General features: G+C 42.8%; 1 long non-coding RNA gene across 1 annotated transcript in view; it reads left to right on the top strand.

Moving 5' to 3' along the window:
• Positions 1-23,694, top strand: part of LOC120297782 — a 145,763-nt gene that overhangs the window by 18,304 nt on the left and 103,765 nt on the right. The window lies entirely within an intron of this gene.

Below are 23,694 nucleotides of genomic sequence, written 5' to 3'. Positions count from 1 at the left end.
TCCTTTTGAATAGTGATGAAATTTTAAAAAGTTCTCCTTTAGGCTCACATCATCAGCAGATGAAACAAAGCTTTGCACAGCTTGCGAGCAGTGGCTCACATGTGTTTTTACATCTGTTCAAGATATTTCAATTGGAAGCGCAACAAGCCAAGACTGGGATTAAAGGCTGGAATAAAAAAAGGGACAAGGAGTGAGAAAACTGCAGAAGCTAATGATCCATGCCCTGGGCAGTCCAGGAGAAGGTCTCTGGATATAAAATGAATATACCATTATTGTTGTTGATAATGATGATGATGATGATGATGATAATGATGATGATGATGATGATGATGATGCCTCTCCTTCCTCCTCTTCCTCCTCATCCTTCCAGGATTAATTCAGCAGATATTTGTGAGGCTTTTTGACTGGTGATCCAAACAAGATTTCCACCCCAAGCCACAAGGCAAAAAATCTAATCTTTCTAATTAGCTTTTATTTTCTCGTGACCACTTCAGGGATTGACATTTTAGTCCTGCATGAATTCACAAAGAAACTAATTCAAACTGATATTGTTGAAACATGTTTGGGATAGGAGAAGACTTGTTCTCTAGTACCTGAAGATATCATGGGGTGAGGATAGAGGTGCAATTCATATTTATGGGGAAAAAAATAAAATTTTTGGCTTAATTGAAGATGCAATGATATGTAGTCTTCACTGCATTTCAGAGGACAGAGCTTGGACCAGACTTACATAAGAATGCAGTAAGAATATAAATATAAATTTTCTAACCTAATTTTCTAAATATAAATATTTGATCTAACTTACCATTTCAATTGAAAAAAATCACTTTTGACTGGCAGGATAATTTCAAATTAATTTTGATTTTTTTTTCATTCTACTCATGAAGCCAGAAGCTACAGTTTGTTTAGGCCTAGGATTTGTAGAATATTTCTAGATGTTCTGTTGTTCCATCTATTTCTCATATCTGTTTTGTTTTGTTACAATTAGCATAGCAAAAAACTGAGTCTCATCCAGAAAATTGAGGCTCATATTTATTTTTCTTTGTTTTTGTTTTAAATATGCATATTATCTAGTGGAATTAAAGGTATTGAAACAACAATGGGAGCATAAATGCAAATTTTAGTGTTATTGTCTAACCAACAATTCAGTAAATATTTAGATCTTGTTTTTCTTGAGATACTTTCATCAACTGATCATCATCAGTTTCTTCTTTCCAGCTATTTGAATGTGGGATATTTAAACTGAGTATATTGCCTATAAGCATCAACTAATTTTCTCTGTAATATTAGAAGATGATTTCAATGGAGTATAAAAAAGAATAATTGTGGTGTATTGGTCATTAACTTAGTATTTCTAAGCAAGACAGCAAATATTCTGGAGTGTGGCAATCAACGGGTGGAGAAGTAATTCTAGAAATTTGCTTTAGCTTTGAATTGGCCTCATGATAAAAGCTGGCCTTCTTGAGTTGCAGTTCACTTTTAACAGTGCTAGGGAGCATGCATAACTGTTCATTGCAATATTCACAACAATTTCACAGTATTTTCAGTCCATCAATGACAAAGCCACCTGTCAGAACCCACATCTCTCTGATTTCATACTTCCCTTGCTCTCCTCTCATATTTCATAGTTCCCTTGCTCTTTTCTCTGACCCAAATTCCATTCTCTTCTCTCCCTGGGTTCTGCCATACTCTTTGAGGGGAGGGGGGAAGGATCGCAGGTTTATTGCTTTAGCTTCCTCTATCGCTACAATGTAACATTTCGCTTTCCTGCACTATTTCTCTCTGTATTTTCTTCTTTCTTTATTTTTTCCTTTTTTTCCCCTGCATTTTTTCTCTATTGAAGCAGGTCCTGACATTAGACAGGATCTGCAATAGTAGTCAACCAGACCTTGCCGGGAGACTCTGCAAAGTCTATCATGTTGGACACCAGTGCAGAGAAGGAAGAAGCCACCGTGAAGGAGGAACCCTCCGGTCAGAACCCTGCCAGCTGTCCAGCTCGGAGATGTCCTACACCTCGGAGGAAGAGGTGGTGGAGATGCGCAGCATAAGCCCCGCTGGTCCAGGGGTGTAGGAAAGAAGGATGAGTGGAAAAAGAAAACAAGAAGGGTGACACTGAGGTGAGGCAGCCACCAACCAGGATGGATGCAAGAGATGGAGAGATCTCTGCACCCCAGTGGGGATGAGGACGATCATGGGGAACAATCGAGCTGGATCCTGGAGAAGGCCATCGACCTGATGAAATCAACCCTTGCCTCCCTCAAAGATGAAAAGCCCCCCAGCCATACCATAACCTTGGGCTGCAACAAAAGAAATACCGAGGGGGAGTCCGAAGCCAAGGCCCCAGGAACGTCAGGCAGAGCAACCAAGACCGCAGCCATCGTGGCAGCAGCCCCCACACCCCACTGCGTGGCAGCTGCTGATCGGGATGGACAACACCATAGACAACGATGTAGGCATCAATCCATCCAGAAGTTCCCGCTGCTGGATGTGAAGTTTTAAGGAGAGCCACAGCACTTGGGGTTCTTCCTAACCGAAGTCCTCAGCTAAATGGAAAAATACAGCCAAGACATCCCGACTGACAAGGCTCAGATTTGCATCATGTATATAAGAACTTGGAGAGGGTCTTCACTGAGTCAGCTTTCCCAAAAAAGGTAGCGACCCCAGTCCTGTTCAAGGAAAAGAAAGACGGCACGTTGTGCATGTGTGTGGACTATCATGCCTTGAATGCCATAAGCGAAAGCAACCTGTACCCTCTCCCCCTCATGAAAGACATGTTGTCCCATCTATCGAAGGGTAAAATCTTCACAAAACTGGACCTAAGGGAAGCCTACTATCACGTTAGGATTAAAGAGGGGGATGAGTGGAAGATCGTGTTCAACTGCTCTATGGGATACTACCAATTTAAGGTCTTGCCATTTGGGCTGCAGGGAACCCCCGCGGTCTTCAAACAGCTGATCAATGATGTATTGAGGGAGCACCTGTACAAGGGGGTCCTCATCTACCTGGACGATATCCTTATATTTATGGAGACTAAGGAGGAGCACATAAAATTAGTCAGAGCAGTTTTGAAAAAAATGAGAGCAAAGCTGTCAAAGTGCGAGTTTCACAAACAGAGAATTGACTATCTGGGCTACTGCATATCAACCGAAGGCATAGAGATGGACCCTGAAAAGGTCCAGGCAGTACTAGAGTGGGCGCCACCTGCACGAGAAAGCAGCTCCAAAACTTTCTGGGATTCGCTAACTTCTACTGCCAGTTCATCCCTTCCTTCACTCAGATAGCCTGCCTATCATGAACTTATTAAAGACAAAAGGGGGAGGATTGGTAAAACCTTGTCAGCTACTAACCTGGACTATGGAATGTCAAGCCGCATGTGAGAGACTAAAAAGGCTTTTTGCGGGAAACCGTCAGATCCTGTCTAGTATGCCTGTTATCAGCTTCTCCTAATAAAAGTTCCTTTTGGAAGAGCTGCTTCCACGAGTTCTGCTTTCTTGGGATGAGGTATTGAAGCGGGTCCTGACACCACCCCTGACTGTGTTGGAGATAGTGCTGAGCTATTTCACCAATTGTAATATAATGCTACTTAACTCCCATTTTGGAAGACAATATGTAAAGAGAAAAAAGATAGAAACACAACAGAAAACCCCAAAACCACCCAATGAGGATAAAGAATAGTGGGAGACAGTAACTCCACCAAGTGCCCCTATATATTGATTCTGGCTCCCTGAATATGACTGAAATAGATAGCAATAGCACACTTATATACTGCTCCATAGTGCTTTACAGTACCCTCTGGGCAGTTTACAGTTCAGCATATTGCCCCCAACAATCTGATCTTCATTTTACCTACCTCAGAAAGATGGAAGGCTGAGTCAACCTTGAGCCAGTCAGGACTGAATTCCAGGCTGTGGGGAGAATTAGTCTGCAATGCTGCATTCTAACCACTACACCACCACATTCCTGTGTGTTGCTCTCCAATTGTTGAAAACTGTAACTCCCAACACAGCTCAATATTAACCATGATGACAGGGATTGCTTAACATTGTGGAGGAAGAGGTTGGAGGACCATTTAGAGTAAATGGAGCAATATACTCCACTCATCTTTTTCATGACTGGCATATCATATGATTCAAGATTTTATGAGTCATGATTCAAAATTTTATATCAGGTTTGTCAATCTTTTTGAGTCATAAAGAAAGATTCATATTATGGGGCAATTTTTTATGAGAAATCATATTCACAAAGCCTTCAATTTTTCTTATATGCAAAATAAAATTATAATGAAATAAGAGTTCCATACTAAGAAAGATAAGACAGAATCCCAATCCAATCTAATTCATGCTAGAAAAACTATGTACCTTTCTGTTTTTGATCCTTATTGCTGTCATCAACTCCAGACCACAAACATTTGCTGTTGTCATCCATATGCTTGAGAGTCTAGAGCTCACACTCCAAAGTCAATCACTGCTCAGCCCAAACTGACCATAGCTGAGATAAAGGATGAAAGTCAACTAATTGCAACTACCTCTCCCTTCAGTCTTCTAAGGTGAAATAATAAATAACTTTTCCCTTTTTTATTTCTTATTGTTTCATAAACAGCAAATCAAAAAAGGAAAAGTTCTTAGGATATCCCAATACAAAGATTATGTTAAGATATTTAAAATTTAATATCTGGAGCAGTGAAGGGTTGGACAATGTGTACGAACACACAATTATAGACCTAATTTATTGTCCATCGGAACATAAATAACATAAATAACATAACTGTACTCTAACTGCTGCGCCGAGGTGGCGCAGCAATTAGAGTGCAGTACTGCAGGCCACTTTACCTGATTATGTTCAGCAGGTCAGCGGTTCAAATCTCACCAGCTCAAGGTTGACTCAGCCTTCCATCCTTCCGGGGTAGGTAAAATGAGGACCCAGATTGTTGGGGGCAATGTAAATATATATATACATTGCTTACTGGTGTACACCGCTTAGAGAGTGCTTGCACTTAAAGCAGTATATAAGTCTCATAAATAAAATAAAATAAATAATAAAATAAAACCTCAGGACAAAGTCATTGGGTATACAGAAACACAAGGATCTTGTGGAAAAACTTGGTGTAATGTTGTATTTAATGGGTTGAATTATAGCAGCAAGTTAGAAAGCAAAAGCTGGCTCTAATGAAAAGGCGGGAAGTGGTTAATTAAATGAATCATTCTCCTCCTCTCTCCTCTGACCGGAAAGGTCACAATGTCCAATTGAAACACAACTGTTTGCTATAAGAAGCATTCTCTATTCGCCAAAACAGACCTTTCACTTCTCTGTTTTCTCACAAAGATAAGCTACCTATGGATTCCACTCTATTTCTCCATCATCCTCTCTGCTCTGTAGGCAAGTTAAAAGCACGCAGTGGTCTTAAAGGCAGCCAGATTCATAGCCTGGAAAATAAAACACATCCATCAGAGTCCATTATTTGCTTCTTTATTCAGACCCAGTCTTTGGGGTATCTAGCATGAAACTGTTTTACTAAACAATCTGCGTGTACAAGTTGTGCCATCACCCATCTGGATTCTGACATAGGATATCCATTCCATTGAATTAAATATTGCAGTTTCCCTCTGTGCATTCTAAAATCAAGAATCTGCTTAACCTCATAATGTATTTCCCCTCCCCTTTCACTATTGGGGTGGGAGCTGCCGTCCCAACCAGTCGCAACATGGATTCTTTATAAGGTTTTAACAAACTGCAATGAAAAACAGGATGTACTTTCCCCAACCACTTAGTTAGTTCAATTCCACCATTACTGGGTTTATCACTTTCACTATGGGAAAGGGACCTATGTACTACAGCCCTAATTTCTTGTAACTTTTTCTAAGGTTTAGATACTTTGTAGATAAATATACTTTTTCTCCTATCCGGAATGTCTTCTGCATGGCTTATTTCTTATCTGCTTGTTTTTTCTGACTTTCAGCTGCTTTGGCTAGGGCTCTCTTCATGTTATTTCAAGCTTGCTGGAATGAATTCACCCAGTCACTCAGAGTGCTCAAAGAGGGGGCTTCCTGGGGGCATTTGGGCATTGGCATGAACTCCACTCCAGTAGCCAAGTTGAATGGAGTAAATCCAGTGCTACTGGGTACTGCATTGTTGTATGCTACTTCTGCAAATGTCAGTAACTCTGCCCAATTTGTTTGCTTATAATTAATATAGCAATGCAGGTATTGTTCTACTATTGTGTTAGCTCATTTTGCCAATCCATTAGTACTCAGATGAAAAGCCGAGGAGAGGCCCTGGGAAGACCCTATTAGTCTTACAAACTCTCTCCAGAACTTAGCAGTGAACTGAACCTCCCAGTCTGAAATTATCCACTTGGGTAAATGTGTTGTAAGAACAACTTCGACAGTTTCTGAATTGAAGGAAGTCCAATACAAGTGATGAAATGAGCTTGCTTGGAGAACAGGTTGACCATCATCCAAATTGCCATATTCCCCCCACTCTCGGGCAGCTCCACAATAAAATCAATGGCTATCTCCTCCCACAGTTTGAAAGGGTCAGCCACTTTCTGTAAGAGCAATAGAGGTTCCCTAGCAACCTCTTACTAGCTGCACATGTCACACAACTCCCTACATAGTCCTCAATGTCTTTCTTCATCTTTGGCCACCAGAATTGACAGTTTACAAAGTGCAGGGTCTTCAGGAAGCCAAAGTGGCCTGCTTGCTTGGCATCGTGGCCCTGTTGCAGGACCTGCAACCTAAGGCTGTCTGGGACATACAATTTCCTCCCCTTCCATGCCAATTCATCTCTCAGAGTTAACTCTGCCTGCTGTGCTTTGAACCATGCATCAGCATGTAGCTCCTGCTTCAGCTGCTGGGTAAACTCATCAGTGGGGCTTAAGCTTCCTCATTTCTTCTGCTGCTTGGTTGTTGCTTGTGCTGCTAGCTGTCAGTCATGGGTGACAGAGCTTACCACCTCCTGCCTCGAGCTCTTGTACTGAGGCATGTGGGATAGAGCATTGGCTAGGAAGTATTTCTTCCCCAGAATATATTTTAGTTCAAAGTTAAATCTTTTGAAGTATTGTGCCCACCTGACTTGCTTAGGGGAAAGCTTACAGGGGTTTTTCAAAGCTTCCAAGTTCTTATGATCAGTCCATACCTCAAAGGGGTGGTTGCCCCCTTCAAGTAACTGTCGCCAGGTTAGTAATGCCCATCATACTGCAAAAGCCTCCTTCTCCTACACTGCCCATCTCCACTCTATCTTGCTCAGCTTACAGGACGTGTACACACACGGCTGCAGGTTTCTTCCTTTGTTGTGTTGGAGGAGTACAGCTCCCATTGCCACATCACTGGCATCCACCTGGATGATGAAAGGCTTCTCAGAATCTGGATGTTTTAAAACTGGCTCTGCAGCAAACTTCTCAAATGTCCATTATCCTTTTTAACTTCTCAAATGTCCATTATCCAGTTCAAGAGTTGGCTTGGTCAGGGCTTCTCCCCCCACTCCCTGTTTTCAATAACTCAGGAATTGGCAAGGCAATTTTTGCAAACCCCAAAAAGCTTTGTAGTTGCATCCGAGTCTGGGGGGCTCGCCACTCCAATATAGATCTCATCTTCCCTGGGTCCATTTCTATTCCTTAGCTCATGATGCGGTAGCCCAAATAGTCCAATTTGGATTTGTGAAACATTTCGATAACTTAACATACAGTTTAGCATCCAATAGTTTTTTCATAGGAGTTTCACATGTTCTTCCATGGTTTCAGTGTAAATAAGGATGTCAGCAAGGTACACCAAAACTCCTTTGTAGAGATGCTCATGCAGCACCTCATTTATGAGCTGTATGAACACTGCAGGGGCTCCTTGCAGTCCAAATGGCATCACCTTGAACTGGTAACTCCCCATGGGACAATTGAAAGTAGTCTTCCATTCATCACCTTCTTTAATCCTCACTCAGTAATATGCCTCTCTTAATTCCAGCTTGGTGAACAACTTACCCTTGGCTAGGTGACCCAGTATGTTCTTCATCGGGGTAAAGGGTACATATTTTCCACAAACACACCCCATTAATCCATGCACAATCTCAGTGACCCATGTTTTTTTTCTTTAAATAGTACCGGGGTGGCAACACTTGATTTCATGGCTTGGATGAAACCCCTTGCCAAATTCTTATCAATATAAGCTCTTAGCTCTTTCATTTTCTTTGGAGTCATGGAGTACATTTTCAGTTTGGGCAGTTTTGCCCCAGGCAAGATTTCAATCGCACAGTCTGTGGGGTGATGGGGGGGGATTATGTCACATTTCTCCTCAATGAACACCTCCACAAGGTCTCTGGGAACAGTGTGTTCCTCCTCCCCTCTCTCTGATGCTCTCTGGCTGCACTCAGCTGATTTTTCTCAAGTTGCTTTCCTCCCCTGCTGGACTTTCCTCAGACTTGCTTTCTCATGACCATCCATTCTATGGATCTCTTCCAATAAATTCTGGGGCCCCATTTTGCTAACCAGGCTATGCCTAGGATCATCTCTTCAGTCATCTTTGGGGGGCACCACAAAGCAGATGGCTTTCCTGTGTCTCCCCATCTCTAGCTGTACTGGTTCGGTTAGGAAAGAGACAGCCTTTCCTCCAATTAGTGAGACATCTACCTGCTTGAACCTAAAGGGTTTCTTTAACTTCTTTATGCATAACCCCAATTTTGAACTACAGCCTTGTTTATTAGGCAGCAAGAACATCCTGAAGAGGACTTTCACTACTCCCTCCACCTCCCGCTGGGGAGATTTCATGCCTACTTTGACCTCAAGGTGATTTACAAGTCCACTCACCATTGGGTCATCTTCTCCCTCACTCTCACTGTTGTGCAGGATCATTTGAGGTGCCTCTTCAGTCAGAGTTCAATCCCCTCCACTACCCAGAGGGGAGTCCTCAATGACTCTAATTGCTGCACATGATTACTCCTTCCCCTTTTGGGGCAGCTTTTTTGGTTTCTCAGGGGCTGGTGTGGCTAAAGTCGCTCAAGGGGCCAGCACTGGACACATTGCAGCATGATGGCCTTCCTGACCAAAACAGAAGCACAGGATAGGTGCATGCTCTGGTTATCTTGCAGGTGCACTGACAGCAGTTGTTGGCAGCTTCCTTCCAGGCATCACCTCTCTTGGGTCTTCTTGGGATGGGGTCCAGCTCTCTCTCTATACTTGCACAGGATCAAATTCACCTCTACTGCTGCGACCAACTGGTACCAGTCATCAAGCTGATTTGAAATGCCCCCAGCCAGGCATAGCTGGAATAGATCATGACTCAGCCCTTCCCAAAAGAATTGAGTCAGCAGCTGCTCTGGCCAGTATCTCAATCTCACCGTGAACCTGCAAAACTCACGAATGTACTCAATCACTGGTCTGGTCCCTTGCCTGAGTCTTCTGACTTCGATCTCCACCCACCGGTTCTGTGCTGGATCTCCAAAACATGTCTAAAGACTCCCCAGTAATGCATCTGGAGTGACTAGTTTAGGGGCATCCTCATCGTGGAGGATGGTCATACACTCTGCCACCTCAGCTTTGAGGTTAGCCATGATTAAATCTACTTGAGCTGCCTCATCTGAGTAATTATCCCTATAGCGATCAAGGTGTGACCAGACCTGGTTCAGGAAAAATGCCAGCTTCTCCGGGCTCCCGTCAAACATTGCTCTCAATGGGGGTTTCTGAGGTGGTCAGTGGGGAAGTGCTGGCTGAGGAGCTAGTAATCCCCTTATCAATCCATTGCTACCCCAGTTGAGCCCCAGGTTGGGGTCTTGGCTGTGGCCATCCCCCCAATGTCCTGAGATAAGGTCTGCCGCTGACTGTTGCAGTTGCCAGCCAATTTCCCCCAGTTGGGGAGCAGAAACCTCTGGCATGCTGTAGAGTGGTCAATTTGAGCTAAGGCTCATCAGTGCAGTCAATCCAGTGGGCTGATCCACTCCTATCATCACTGCAACTGTAGTGCCCATTGGATACAGGGGCATAAGTACCAGTGCCAATGTCAGGCTAGGAGAGGTACCCACTTATGGTGTCAATCTGGCTGCATGGTCAGCTCTCCTCCCCTGACATCTAGTCCACTGAATTTGTCTCTCAGTTGCTCCATCGACTGAGTGCCACATTGGGTCAGGTATTAATCCACCTATCCCCTCACCTCAGCAGTCCTCAGCTTCCAGCAGTCCACTTCTCCTTCCCACTCAGGTTGAGGGTGATGTGATCGGAATTCAGCTTCCAAGGTTATCTGTACCACCACCCTCCTTTCCATTTCTGGCCAGTTGAATGCAATTGCTTCCCCCACCCATTCCAAGGTCAACTCCTTGTGTTCAACCCAATTGCTTCCCCCATCCATTCCAAGGTCAGCTCCTTGTGTTCAACCCATTCCTTGGGTCAAGTTGTGGGAGGAGGGATCATTCCAGCAGGAGTCCCCCTGGCAAAATTGCCACAGATGGGGTTTCCCCAGGTGATCTCAGCTTCCCTGGGGTTCCACTGGCTGATCCTGAACATGATCCAGACATCTTTTCCTGAGTCTTCACCACCCCTTCCAGTAACTATTGGAGAGGGGCAGGGGCTCAGGACACCTTTTTATGTTGTTAGTTTAAGAGAGCCAGCTTAGTACCAGCCTCTGCCTAAAATCCCCACCAAGAAACACACCTGTCAGAATCCAATTATATTTCATCTTTAAATTATCAAATATAGAAACTCCCAATTCTGCCTTCTCTGGATTCTGCCATAAGAGGGAGAGAAGGGGGAGAACAAAGGGGCTTTATGGCCCTCACTTCCTTCTTTACACTTCAAAGAGCTAAATGCTGAATGTGTGTTTATTGTAACCTCGAAGTGTTAGCATACCAAAGGAGAGTAATTGCCTTTCATGTAGTTATCTGAAGTCTCCATCCAGACGGAAGAAAGAAGAAAGGGAGTGGAATTGTGATACTTGAAACTATCACTGGAAGGGGGGTTGATTGGGTGGGACTACTGGGGAACCCCTTAAAACCTTGAATGGGAGAGCTTGGACCCCAAGTCCTGTCTAGCATGCCTGCAACCATTTTCTCTTAATAAAGGATTCCTGTTGGAAGAATTATTCCAAGAGTTCTGTCTTCTTAAGATGCAAAGTGGGGTGGGTCCTTACATTAGACAGGACTTGCAAAATTAATCCACCTGGAAGGAAGACTCTTGCCGGGGGATTTTGCAAAAATTTACCATGTCAGACAATGGAGCAAGAGAGGGGGAAAACTCCTGGAAAGAGAGCCGCTGACCCAGTTGGAACCTTGCCAGATGTTGGGATCTGAGAGGCCAGATTCCTCAGGAGAAGAAGTGGTGGAGACACAGGACCACAAGCCTCGCTGGTCGATGGGCGTTGGAAAGAAAAGTGAGTGGGGAAAGGAATCAAGAAAGGTGACCCTGAGACGGGGGACCAAGCAACCAGAATGGAAGCAGGAGATGGAGAAATCCCTGCACGCAAGTGAAGAGGGAGGAAGCTGGGCACCGTACTCAGACTGGATCCTAGAGAAAGCTATTGACCTGATGAAGAGAACTCTCAGCTCCCTAGGAGAGGAGAATACTGAACCCTACGGCCGCCCCAGTTCCTGGAGCCGCAAAGGGAGAGACACCGAGGGGGACATGGAACCTGCAACCCCAGGGACATCTACTGATCCAGGAGCTCCCACCCCCTACCGGACCACAGATGGCAATCTGGACGGAAGGCACTACCACCCACAACAGAGGCACCGATCCATTCCAAGACGTCCACCGTTGGAAGTGAAATTCAAAGGGGAGCCAACACGCTTGGGGTTTTTCCTAACCCAAGTCCTCAGCTACATGGAGGAATATGGGCAGGATATTCCCAGCGACAAAGCCCGCATCCGGATCGTGCAATCTGCCCTGGATGGACCAGCTGCGGATTGGGTAGTGAACTTGCATGACTCCAATGCCCCAGAACTCAGTAACTTCAACCGTTTCATGTCCTCTTTGAGAAGACGATTTGAAGACCCCCTGGCTGATCGCAAAGCCCGTGAAAGAATAACAACGATGAGGCAGGGCAAACGCCCAGTGGCTGAGTATACACAAGAATTCCGGGCCATTGCCAGCAAACTGAATTGGCCAGAAGACATCCTCCTTGGCCGTTTCAAAGACGGACTAAACTATGATCTATATGATGCTTGCCTGCCCCGAGGGGACCCACATCGACTTGAGGAATGGTACGTCTTGGCAGAGGAAGCAGAGATCGACATATTGAAGAGGCACCGCCGAGGAAAACAATGGAGCCGCCCCCCGCCTGAGCTGACACACCAACCGGTGAAATCATCGGATACAGCCAAGAAGCAAATGGGATGTTTCAAGTGCGGAAGAGAAGGGCATCGAGCTGTAGAATGCCACTCAAAGGCCCCCCAGCACAACCCAGACAGATCCCCAATCAACAAACCCGGAAAGTATTCAGCTAAGCCAAAAGAAACGGCCATGAGAATGATGGAAATTGCAGAAACCCCCACCTCTGCTCACCAAGGGGAAAGAACTCCAGCCTACACCACAGGGCCGGTGGATGCCTCAGATGACAGCTCGGAGGGCGAACCCCTGGTAAGTGGATGCATCACACCCATCTTCAAAACAGTGACTATATTAATCCCCCCCATGCCCGAAGCTGTGAAGGTGAAAGCCTTAATAGACTCTGGCTGTACCCGCTGCCTCATTAGCCCAACACTAGTGGGGAATCTGGGCATCCCATCCAGGAGACTGGAACAACCAATCTCATTTGGCCAGCTAGATGGATCCATAGCAGGGGGGGTGCCAGCTACCCTAGCCACTTTGCCAATACATCTCTCCCTGGGCAACCATGAAGAGGACTTAACGTTTGTGGTGACCCCAGGTATGGAATGCCCAATGATTCTAGGGATGGAATGGTTGAAAAAATGGAACCCCTGGGTAAATTGGAGGACGACAGAAATCAAATTCCCGAAGGGGGACCCTATGGACTTAAAACCCCAAGGGAGGCTACCAGAATCAAGAATAGAAAAAGCATCCATAGGAGAGGAAAAAAGATTAACAGAAATACCAGAGGAATATAGGGACCTTGCTGAAGTCTTCAGTGAGGAGAGGGCGAATGAGCTCCCCCCCCACCGACCCACAGACTGTACCATTGAATTCAAGCCTGGGGCAAAACTCCCGAAGCCCAGATTATACTCCATGAGCCCAAAGGAGAAGGAGGAAATGGAAAGATTTATAAAAAAAAACCTGGAGAGAGGTTTCATTGAGCCAGCCAAGCCTAAAGTGGCTGCCCCGGTCCTTTTTAGAGAGAAGAAGGATGGCTCTTTACGTTTATGCGTGGATTATAGGGCCCTGAATACAATCAGTGAAAGCAACCTATACCCGCTGCCCCTCATGAAAGACATGCTGTCACACCTATCGAAAGGGAAAATTTTTTCTAAACTAGACTTAAGGGAAGCTTACTATCGAGTGAGAATCAAGGAAGGGGACGAATGGAAGACTGCATTTAACTGCCCCATGGGGTGCTATCAATTCAAAGTCTTGCCATTTGGATTACAAGGGGGCCCTGCAGTCTTTATGCAATTAATCAATGACGTTCTAAGGGAGCACCTGTTTAAGGGGGTCCTTGTTTACTTGGACGACATTCTTATCTTTACTGAAACAAAAGAAGAACACGTCAAACTTGTCAGAGCGGTTTTAAAGAAGCTGCGAGCCGCTCACCTATATGCCAAACTCTCAAAATGCGAATTCCACCAGGAAAGGATAGACTACCTAGGCTATCGCATATCCCCACAGGGCATTGAAATGGACCCAGAGAAGGTCAAAGCAGTACTAAATTGGGCACCACCCCGCACAAGAAAGCAACTACAAAGTTTCCTGGGCTTTGCAAACTTTTATCGCCAATTCATCCCCTCATTTGCCCAGATAGCCTTGCCCCTCACTAACTTACTAAAAACGAAGGGAGCATCCTTAGTAAAACCTAGCCAGCCACTAACATGGACAATGGAGTGCCAAGCAGCGTTTGAGAGACTAAAGAGACTTTTTTCTGCCGAACCAATACTAAGGCACCCAGACATGGACAAGCCCTTCGTAATACAGGCAGATGCAAGTGATGTGGCAGTGGGGGCTGTGCTATTACAAGAAAATGATGATGCAGTATTGCAACCCTGTGCATATACATCCAAGAAACTCACGGAAACAGAACAGCGCTGGCCCGTATGGGAGAAGGAGGCTTATGGGATACGTTGGGCATTACTCACGTGGCGACAGTTCCTGGAAGGCAACAAAATCCCCTTCCAGGTGTGGACTGATCACAAAAATTTAGAAGCCCTGAAAACTTCCAGGAAACTCAATCCCAAACAAGCCCGCTGGTCCCAGCATTTTCACCAATTCCAATTTAAGCTCAAACATTTACCAGGAAGAAAGAACTTCCTGGCAGATGCTCTATCTCGCATGCCCAATATAACAGCGCACGAACCACAGACTCTAGACCAATAATGGCAGAGTCACAACTGGCAGCACCAGTAACCACAAGAACCCAAGCCAAAATAAAACCACAACTGGACAGCCAAACTGGGATTGAATTCAGAAAAAGTTTGGAAACAGATGAATGGTTCCAGAAAAACAAAAATGTGTGCACAATGAGAGACGGGTTGCCTTGGGTAGGGGAAAAGTTATATATACCAACAACTCAAAGAGTAACTTTCATGCACCTTTGCCATGACACAAAATCAGCAGGGCATTTTGGATTTGTAAAAACTTTACATTTAATTAAACGGCAATTTTGGTGGCCATCCATGAAAAAGGACATTGAAAGTTATATAGCCAGTTGTCCAAAATGTGCCACGGCAAAGAGGTTGCAAGGGAAAGTGCCAGGACTATTGCAAACAGTGGCAAGTCCCTCAGCCCCCTGGAGAGAAATAGCCATGGATTTTATAGTGGAATTGCCAGAAAGCAATGGGAATACTGTGGTCTGGACGGTCACGGACTTGTTTTCCAAACAGGTGCACTTTATCCCTTGCCAAAAGATTCCCACTGCAAAAGCCTTAGCAAAACTTTTCATCCAACACATTTACAGATTGCATGGGGCACCCCAACGCATCATCTCTGACAGGGGGGTGCAATTTACGTCTGCATTTTGGAAGGAATTTTTATCCCTCTTAGGAACCACTCAGGGACTGACATCTAGCCACCACCCTCAAGGAAATGGGGGGGCTGAAAAAATGAACTCAGTACTTAAGCAATATTTAAGATGTTTTCTTAGTTTCCAGCAGACCGAGTGGGCGGACTTACTCCCCTTTGCAGAAGTTGCCTACAATAATGCAGTCCACTCCAGCACAGGTTACACTCCTTTTCAAATAGCCACCGGTCAAAGTTTCAACCCCATGCCAGAATTAACCCCAAACGAACCAACGATCCCCTCGCTGAAAGAATGGATGGAAAAATTACAAAACACCTGGCCAATAGTCAGAAAAGCACTAGATGAAGCTAGGCAGGCTTACAAAACACAAGCCGATAAAAAAAGGGTTGAGCCTACACCATTCATTATAGGAGAGATGGTGTACTTATCTACAAAATACCTAAAGTCCCTACAGCCCTGTAAAAAACTTGGACCAAAATACATAGGACCTTTTCCAATTAAAAGAATCATAAATCCAGTAACAGTAGAATTAGAATTACCCAAAAATCTCAGGCAAATACACCCAATTTTTCATTGCAGCTTGCTGAAAAGAGAGCATCAGTCACCTCTACGGCCAAAAATCCCCCCCCCACCACCTCCAATCATGGTGGAGGGTGAACAACACTTCGAAATAAAGGAAGTCCTTGACTCTAGGAGATATCATGGAGCAACTCAGTACCTAGTTGCCTGGAAACACCTCCCTCCCTCACAAAATGAGTGGGTCCATAAACGTCATGTCAGAGCCCCGAAGCTATTGAAGAAGTTTCACACAGAGTATCCTAACAAGCCTGACTAAATTTTATACTTGTGTTTTCTTTCAGGTGGATTTCTCTTATTGTTAAGAGGGGCCGGATGTCAGAATCCAATTATATTTCATCTTTAAATTATCAAATATAGAAACTCCCAATTCTGCCTTCTCTGGATTCTGCCATAAGAGGGAGAGAAGGGGGAGAACAAAGGGGCTTTATGGCCCTCACTTCCTTCTTTACACTTCAAAGAGCTAAATGCTGAATGTGTGTTTATTGTAACCTCGAAGTGTTAGCATACCAAAGGAGAGTAATTGCCTTTCATGTAGTTATCTGAAGTCTCCATCCAGACGGAAGAAAGAAGAAAGGGAGTGGAATTGTGATACTTGAAACTATCACTGGAAGGGGGGTTGATTGGGTGGGACTACTGGGGAACCCCTTAAAACCTTGAATGGGAGAGCTTGGACCCCAAGTCCTGTCTAGCATGCCTGCAACCATTTTCTCTTAATAAAGGATTCCTGTTGGAAGAATTATTCCAAGAGTTCTGTCTTCTTAAGATGCAAAGTGGGGTGGGTCCTTACAACACCAGAGTCGAAAAGTCCTCTAATGTTGTCTTTAATGGGTTGAATTATAGTTCAACCCATTAAAGTTAGAAAGTGAAAGCTGGCTCTAACAAAAAGGTGGGAAGCAGTTAATTAAATGAATCATTCTACTCTGACCGGACAGTCAATATCCAATTGAAATACAACTGTTTGTTATGAGAAGCATTCTTTGTTCGCCAAAACAGACCTTTCATTTCTCTGTTTTCTCATGAAGATAAGCCACCTGTGGCTTTGTTTCTCAATCCCCCCTCCCTGCTCTTTAGGCAAGCTAAAGGCATGCAGTGGTCTTAAAGGCAGCTGGGTACATAGCTTGACACTTGGTTTAAATGCTGTCCAGCTATAAATTGGAGGGGTGTTAAGATATTTAAAATTTAATAGCTAGAGCAGTGAAGAATTGGACAATGAGTAGGAACACACAGTTATAGCTAATTGGTTGAAGAGAGCTGGCCACTACATGAGACAACCTAAGCTGGGCTTCTTCCTGGCTCATGTATTCACTTACATACAAGTGTATGGGAGAACCCTCCCCAGTGAGGAAGCCAGAGTCAGGATCGTCATCCTAGCCCTGGAAGGAACTGCAGCTTGGTGGATGGTTACCATGCACAACTGCAACACACCAGAGTTCCGAAACTTTAATAGTTTCAGACTGCCCTGAGTCGGAAATTCAAAGACCGCCTGGCTGATCAGAAGGCACAGGATCAAATAAAGGCCGTGAGGCAGGGGCATCGACTGGTGGCTGAGTACACAGAGGCATTTCGAGACCTGGCATGCCACCTTAACTAACCTGAAGACATCTTAATCAGCTGTTTCCAGGATGGGCTGAATGATAACCTGTACAATGCATGTATGGCTAGAGGTACCCTGCTTCGATTACATGACTGGTGCCTTTTGACTGAAGAGGTGGAGATCGACCAGCACTGCAGCCTATACTGTTCTGGAAAACCATGGAAACAGTCCCCACTGGAGAAGAAGAAAGAAGCAACAAAAACCTCAGCTGTGCCTCCCCCTCTCAACAGCCTACTTCAAATGCAGCAAAGAGGATCATTGTGCCATGGAATGCCACAGCAAAACTCTGACCAAAAGAGGCGAGCAGCAATCTAGAGGAAAGCTGACCAAGCCCAGCAGCCAACACCAGAAAGACATGGCCCTGAGGAGCGTGGAAGTCATGGAGTTCCATCCAACCCCAAAACCAGGCGTGGAACTCCAACCACTCCAGAAGATGAACCTGGGACACCAGAAAATGATTACAATGATGACCCATTGGTAAGTGGGTTGATCATGCCAATGACCATGCCCATAGAAGTGTTAATTCCAGGCACAGAAGGAAAAGTGATCATGACCACCTTTTAGGATGCACCAGATGCCTGGTCAGTCCAGCCCTGGTCAGGAAATTAGGGGCCCAGTTAAGGAGGTTAAGAAACCCCATCTCCTTCTGCCAACTTGACAGATCTGTATCCCAGCCATGCTAGCTACAGAACCCCTGGAGTTAAACATAGGGAGCCACTCAGTGACTTTAATCTTCATCATGGCACCTGGAATGGAGTGGCCTCTCATTCTGGGGTTGGTGTGGCTGAAAAAATGGAACCTGCTGATAGACTGGAAAGAGGGACGTTTGAAATTTCCCAGAGAAAAGAACCCCTTACCAAGCAAACAAATCTGCCCAGGAAGGAAACAGATCAGGGAAATAATGGCCACTTTGAACAGCAAGGCCATGCAAACTATACCCAGGGAATACTGGGATCTGACTGAAGTTTTCAGTGAAAGGGGTTCAGAGGAACTGCCCTCCCCACCGGCCCATAGACTGTGCTATCAAGATTGTTCCCGGGATGGCTTCCGGTTCTGGTCGTCAATGCTGGCACTCTCCTCGCTGTCCGGTTTTTCTCCTTCAGAAAACCCTGGAAAGCGTTGAAAGTTGCCCTGGAGGGGCAACCACCGTTGGGGAGGACTCCCACTGAATTATGGAGAGGGTCGGCAGCCTCTCCGTTTGATTTGCAGTAACTCCTCAGGACTGAAGAAGAAAAGAGCGGCCATTAATATGGCCGCTCACTTAGTCGAACCAGCCCAAAGCACTAACTAAGCATGAAGAAGAAACTGGAGGAGTTGGGTGAGACCCTATTTTTCCTTTTCTCCCTCCCAACTAATTTCCTGTAAAAACTCTTGAAATACCTTTTCCCCCAGCTTAATTCCGTGGCTTTTACTTACTCTGGGAAAATAAATCTAAGAAACAAAAAAAGAACAATAAGATTAAATGATTACATACCTGGACTTGTAATATCTGGATATCTGGGCTCCCCAAAAGCTCTGTACCTCTACAAAAACTTACTGCTTTACTCTTTTGCTAACTCGGGGGAAAAAAGGGAATACTTTTTTTTCTTTTTTTCCTCTTTCTTGAACCAGACAAAAGCCTATTTTGTATGTTACTGGGGACATCTTGTGGTGAAATTTGGTACAGCAAGTGGAATATTTTTTTTTCTGAGTGGGAGACCTCTGAGACTAAAATTTGTCCTTGACAGCAGCCAAAAGATAAGAACTTGAAACAGTGGAGGTGGACAGTTATTGACTTTTATTAAAAATAGCCTCCACTAAAGGACTATTTGTAAACATTACAGAAATGAGGAACACCACCCACAACTAAATGTTAAACTTATACTCGAAAAAAATCTAGAGGCTACTGAGCTCTAGAATGAAAGACTTATGTGCCACTTTAAAGCCACAAAACACAGCTTTAACCCCACTAGAGGAATGTACACTTCAAAAAGCAACAGTAGAAGGAACTAATAACAAAGTGGATTTTAAAAAATGCCAGCAACAATCTACTCAGAACCTTGACACCCAAACTTTGACTTCACTTAAAGACTTTACAACTACAATAGCAACAGAAATTGAACAAAGCAATGCTAAGATGGAACCTGTAGAGGATTTACAACAACACATTGAGATTCTAGACAATCTAGATGATCCAAAAACAACTACAACATTGAACATGACTGTTCATCTAATCCAGCTGAAACCAGAAGAAGACCAGCCTGAACATATGATAAATATATTAATTCAGATATGGAGATTTAAACCATTTGGCCAACAACTCAATGACTGTGAAGGGATGGGCTTCCTTGATAGGCTGATGATTGGATGGCCTCCCCTGTTTCAAATGATATATGCAGGAAGGAAGGGAGAGCCACTTGAGGATCTAAAAGCTCTTTTATGGAAGCCGGCTTGGCATAAAAGGAAGGCCAGAGTTAGACTTTAAAAAATTGTTTTCTTTGTGTGATACCTAATGGAAGAGCTTTAAATTTTATGTAATGAGCCTAGGAGATTTTAAAAGATATTATTGGATTTAATAGTTAGGTCTATATTTATAAGGAAAATAAATTAGTTACTTAAATAATTGTTTTGAATTATAAATAGAAGATGGATTTAGAGGATAAAGTAAACAATGATATTAAAATGAGAATTAGAATATGATTGTGAAATAAATTAAGAATTTATTGGAACAAATAATAAGTGTATTTTAGATATGATATTATTTTGTATGAATTAAGGGAACTGGGGGCTATCTGAAACTTATATATTATTGGACAGTAAGCCAACTGGATCATTGTAATTGAAACCAGACAGGATCTGGAGATATATAATCTAAAAGTTGCTTATAAATGTTTTAAATGATTGAGTTTAACTAGCAATCTACTAATTTGAATTTGATATAATAACTAAGAGAAACAGAGAGGAAATTTTTGATGATGTAAACTGATATATATAGATGGATGAGCATGTTATTGGACTATGTATTACCCAACCACCATGTTGCTTCCTTAAATATCCGAAGGTTTGTAAATCAGAAAATCAATAAAACTTGTTTTAAAAAAAAGATTGTTCCTGGGATGAGGTTACCAAAGCAAAATCTGTATTTGATGACCCCCAGGGAGTTGAGCAAACTATGTAGTTCATTGACAAAAATCTGGCCCGTGGATTCATACAACTAGCCAGACCCTGGGTGGCCAAACCCATGCTGTTCAGGGAGAAGAAGGATGGGTCTCTTTATTTCTGTATGGACTATATGGGCCTGAATGTGGTATGCATGGAAAATGTGTACACCCTCATCTCATGAAAGATATGCTGGTCCACCTGTCAAAAGGAAAACATATTTTCTAAATTGGACCTGCAGGAGGTATATTATAGAGTTAGGATTAAGGAAGGAGATGAATGGAAAACTGTTTTCAACTGCCCCCTCAGATGTTTTTAATGCACAGTGCTCCCCTTTGATCTGCAAGGGCTCCCACTGTATTCATGCAGCTGATCAACGAGGTGCTCCATGAGCACCTATATAAGGGAGTTTTGCTGTACCTGGACAATATATTAATTTACACTAAATTGAAGGCAGAACATGTGAAGTTGATCAGAGAGGTCATAAATAAACTCTGAGTGGCTAAGCTCTCTACACAATTGTCGAAGTCCACAAAGAGAAAATCGACTACTTAGACTACAGAATTTCACATGACATGTGGAGATGGACCAGGAGAAAGTATATTGGGTGATCTCCCACACCAGAAAGCAGCTACAAAATTTCCTGGGCTTTGCAAATTTCTACTGACAGTTCATCCCCTCTTTTGCCCAGATCACTTCACCTATTGCAAACTTTTTTAAAAAGGGGGGGTTTGATAAACTGAGACCCAGCCAGCCCCTGAAGTGGACTATGGAATGCCAAGAGGCATTTGAAAAATTAAAAAGAACTTTAGAACTTGCTTTGCCTTATTGCTGTCACTATCTCTCAATAAAAGTTCCTTTTGAAACAATGTCTGTTTCAAGAGTTCTGCTTTCTTGGGAGTTGAGGCAGGACCTTACAGATTGGTTGCTGAGTGTAAAGGGGGAATTTCCTTGTTTCCCACCTTTTTTCTGTTGTGCTATGTGTGCTCTCTGTTGATTTACCTCAGGATGTTCCTGCTGTGTTGACTCTGACAATGCTCCTGTTTGCCTATCTTATTTATTGTAAATATATTTCTTTATATAAAACTGGTTCCTCTCGACTCCATCTGGAACCGGCTGCATAATTCCCTGACAGATTGTAAACCAAATTACACCCAAGCAATAACCTTCAACAGTTATATGTATGCATTTATTTTATGCTTTCATATTTACCAGAATCAGAATCAAAATAACAGAGTTGGAAGGGACCTTGTAGGTCATCTAGTCCAATCCCCACCCAAGCAGAAGACCCTACACCATTTCTGACAGATGGCAGTCCAGTCTCTTCTTGAAAGCTTCCAGTGATGAAACTCCCACATCTGAAGGCAAACTGTTCCATTGGATGATTGTTGATACTGTCAGAAAATTTCTCCTTATCTCTAGATTGAATCTCTCCTTTTTTAAATAATATTTTATTAATTTTCCATTTTTACAAATCATAAGTGCTTAATAAATAACGTGTTGTCTGGGTCCATTTTTTACTTAATAATACATATTGAATTTCTAATCTCAACCCCTTTTTTTGCTGCCAGTGATAAACTACATCCCATATTTGAAATTATTCTATGTCTTCTTTTTCTTTATCCTTTAATATCGATCTGTCCATTTCTACACAGTCCGGTGTTTTCTTGATCTTCTCTTCTTCGGGTAATGTTTCTTCATTTTTCCAGCACTAAGCAAATACAATTCTTACTGCTATTAATACATGCAACATTTAGTATATACTTCCTCATCATATTTTTCTAATATTGTACCTAATAAAATAGTTCCAATTTATAACATCTTTTCTATCCAACTCATATCTCAATTATATTTGCAACTGAGGCCACCTTATTGAACCAATACCCTGTTCTTCCAACTCTTATTTCAATTTTGGTTTCTCTTCAGTATTCAAAATGTCTTTATAGGTTACAATTTTCTCAACATTGATTAAGTTTGGGTGAATAAAAGCTTCCCTTGTTAAGAGTCATTCTAATATTTTCATATTTCCCATACCATAGAAAAGTGTGCCATCCTAATTATAAATCATATCTTTCTAAGTGTATACTAATCTTTTAGTGCCTAAGGATTATCTATTTCTTTTAGCTGTATTCAAACACATATGTGATAGTATAAAGCCCCATCCAGTAGGTCAAGTCCTCTATTTTCTTTAATCTAACTCTAGCTTTCTTCCTTTGCCAGATAAATGTCCAAATCAGTGTATTTAGATCATCAAATAATTTTTCTCTGTTTTTATGGGTACTATTTGAAATAGGAAAAACCATTTAGATAAGATATTTCTGAGGGGGAGTTCAACCCATTTATATTCATTGAAAAACTCCAATTTTCCTTCTCCCTCAGTGTCTCTTTTCATTTCTTGTTTCCCAGTTTCTACGATTTCTCTTAAAAGCTCTATAAACTATTCTGTAAAGTCTTCTTCCTTATCTTCAGGTATATTCTGAAATCTTAGGGGATGGGATGTCTTTTCCATTACCAGTATTTTGACTGAGTCTTCCAAGTTTTTCTTTGTCTGCATCAGTCTGTGGTTTTTTTTCCTTTATATCCTCCGTCTTTGGATCAGTTTCCTCTGATTTGTCTTCTATTTTCTGAGTTCCTTTTTCATTCTTTATACTCATTTTCTAATTGTGAGTTTAAGTTAAAAACTTGCTCATTTATCTTATTCAGATTACCTATAATCTCATCATAGTTTCTTCTTGAATCTTCTTTTGTGTGAAACAATTGCCTCTTGAATTAATTGCAGTATAGATTGCATTTCCTTCTGGAAGTTGTTAGCTTTTTCTCTCTGATATATCAGGCTGAGGGTTTTGGAGGCAGATATTGAGGATAGTTTTTTACCACTTTTAGCTAGATATGGAGCACTCATTTTTGTTTCCACCCTCTATTATATTTATCAAGTGCTGGCCTTATCTATCACAACCAAGCCTATAGTCAATATAACAATATACTACTTAAATTTAAATTTAAAATCATCTCATATAATTTTATAGTCTTTCTATTTAGCTTTTATAGTCCAATGTTCCAGAATATAGGTCCACCCCAAAAATAGTGTTTTGTAACAGTTCTTCTATCCAGGAATCCAAAAATTATCAATCAACTGATGTTTGTAATCCAAAAGGTCCAACCACCTTACGATCAGTCCATAAGTCGCCCCCAAGCAAAAGTAACCAAAAGGCAAAAAGTCAAAGGTTAAAGTTCAGTCAATGTTTGTAATCCAAGAGAGTCAGCAAGTTTTAAAACAGTTGTAACTCC

Source organism: Crotalus tigris, unplaced genomic scaffold (genome assembly GCF_016545835.1).
Source record: "Crotalus tigris isolate CLP2741 ecotype Arizona unplaced genomic scaffold, ASM1654583v1 scf7180000023689.1477605, whole genome shotgun sequence".
Classification (NCBI taxonomy): Eukaryota; Metazoa; Chordata; class Lepidosauria; order Squamata; family Viperidae; genus Crotalus; species Crotalus tigris.
The sequence above is the reverse complement of the archived record's forward strand: the minus strand, read 5'-3'. Positions and strand labels throughout refer to the sequence as shown.